This window comes from Pyrgilauda ruficollis, unplaced genomic scaffold (genome assembly GCF_017590135.1).
Source record: "Pyrgilauda ruficollis isolate IOZ18807 unplaced genomic scaffold, ASM1759013v1 scaffold1863, whole genome shotgun sequence".
NCBI lineage: Eukaryota > Metazoa > Chordata > Aves > Passeriformes > Passeridae > Pyrgilauda > Pyrgilauda ruficollis.
In genome coordinates, this window is record NW_024517685.1 from 1,629 (window position 1) to 3,770 (window position 2,142).

The following is a 2,142-nucleotide window of genomic DNA, read 5'->3' on the forward strand; positions in this document are numbered from 1 at the left end:
TCCCGCCCCTCCCCCACCCCACAGAAGCCCTCCCGGGGCCTCCCGGGGACGCACCGAGCCGGAGCGCCTTGCGCGCCGCCATCTTGCACGCCGCAGGAAGTGACGTCAGCACGCACGGTTCTCTTCGGGCACAGCATTTCCGTTGCCGCCATGTTGTACGGAACGACCTTCACATGAGCCGCCATCTTGTAATGGCCGCTCTGAGGGGGATACGAGCGCCGCCATCTTGTACGGACGGAAGCGGAAGCGCCGCCATTTTGAGGCTGAGTTTTTTTTTGCATTTGAGGCTTTTCACGTTTTTTTCTGTAGAGTTTGAGACTTTTTCGGGGTTTGATTATTTTTAGGGAATTTTCTGGAGTTTGATTTTATTTTTTATTTTGGGGATTTTGGGATTTTCTCGGGTTCTTTTCGGTGCAATTTAATTATTTTTAGGGATTTTTTTGGAACTTGAGGCGCTTTTAGAGTTTTATTTTTATTTTTTTGTGGTATTTTGGTTTTTTTTCCTTGCTTTTGATGCTTTTTACTTTTATTTTTTGCTGGGGATTTTTTAGTTTTTTTTTGTGGGATTTTGAGGCTTTTTCGGAGCTTTTTTTGCTGAGTTTTATTCTTTTCATGACTTTTTTTTTTACTGTGGGAGTTTTTAAGAGGTATTTTATAGATTTGGGGACTTTTTTACGGTTTTTTTTTGCATTTGAGGCTTTTCCCTTTTTTTTCTGTAGAGTTTGAGACTTTTTCGGTGTTTTTCGGGGTTTGATTATGGTAGAGTAATTTTCTGGAGTTTGATTCTTTTTAAGGATTTTTTTGGTAGAGTTTCTCACTCTTTAAACTATTCCTGAGGCATTTTTAGGGATTTTAAAAATACTTTTGGGTGTTTTAAAGACTGTTTTTTAAAATTTTAATGATTTTTGGGGATATTTTAATGTCCGTCATCACGGAACCGTCAGAACCCTTTCTATCCACCCCCTTTTAATGCAATTGTAGGGAATTTTGTTAAAAATCCTGTGATTTTGGGAGTTTTTAATTGAATTTTTAATGTTTTTATCCTTTTTAATTCGTATTTTCGCGGCAATCGCTGCGCGCCGCCATTTTGTACGGTAAAACGCCGTCTCGCATTTCTGCGCATGCGCGGCCGCCATCTTGTACGGTATTACACTGTTTGCTCTCTATGCGCATGCGCGGCCGTCATGGTTCCATTGTAAAACACAAGCGCGCCGCCATTTTGTACGGCAAAACACGGGGGGGAAAATTTCCCTTATTGCGCATGCGCGGCCGGCCTTCAACGCTTTAATACTTTTATCTATGCGCATGCGCGGCAGCCATGTTGTACGGCAAAACTTCTGCGATCCGCCATGCTGTACGGTAAACAAAGACATCGCCATTTTTAATTACAACAGGCGCCCACACTGAGCATGCGCGAACTCCATTTTGTACGGCAAAACCCCCAGCGCGCCGCCATTTTGGCGCCGCCATTTTGCTACGGCATCCCCAACCGCCCAAAATACCCCAAACCCACCCGATTTCCCCCCAAAATAAATGAGTCTGGGGTCTCCGTTCGCGCGTTTTTTTATTTTTCGGGCCGCCCCCTCCCCCCCTCAGCCCAGCGTGTCCTTCCAGGGCCTTTTTTGGGGCTCTGTGGGCGCCGTTTTGGGGGGGCTCAGGGGGTTTTGGGCGAAAGTTTGGCGGAGAGGACCTGGAAAAGAAAAAGAATGGAATTTGGGGAGGGGTCTCCGAGGGGTTTTTTGGGGGTTTTTGGGGGGTTTGGTCACCTTTGGCTGCCAGCTGCAGGTGGTTCCTGAGGCGCCACTGCCGCTGCTCGGCCTCGTGCGTGGCCTGGGCCTCGCGCCACTCTGCGGATTCGGGGAGGGGGAGCCCCGAAATCACTCGGGGGGTCCCCAAAATCGGGGTTGGGGGCCCAAAAATTGGGGTTCGGGACCCCAAAAATTGGGGCGGGGGGAGGGAAGTTACATTATATAGGAATGATGAGAAAGGGAAGGAAAACAGAACGAAACGTCCCAAAATTTCCCCAAAATTGCAGAATTTTGCCCCAAAATTGCCCCCAAATCCCCCTGACATTCCAGGATTTTTCTCCCAAAATCCCAGAATTTTCCCCCAATTCCTTCCCAAAATCCCAGAATTTTCCCC

General features: G+C 47.3%; 1 long non-coding RNA gene across 1 annotated transcript; it reads right to left on the reverse strand.

Annotated features, from left to right (window-relative positions):
• Positions 1–1,547: 1,547 nt before the first annotated feature.
• LOC121352272 lies at positions 1,548–2,094 on the reverse strand. Its single transcript, XR_005954907.1, has 2 exons — positions 1,767–2,094; positions 1,548–1,690 (listed from the first exon to the last, which is right to left on the reverse strand). It is a non-coding gene; the product is annotated as an uncharacterized LOC121352272 (long non-coding RNA).
• Between the last annotated feature and the right edge of the window lie 48 nt (positions 2,095–2,142).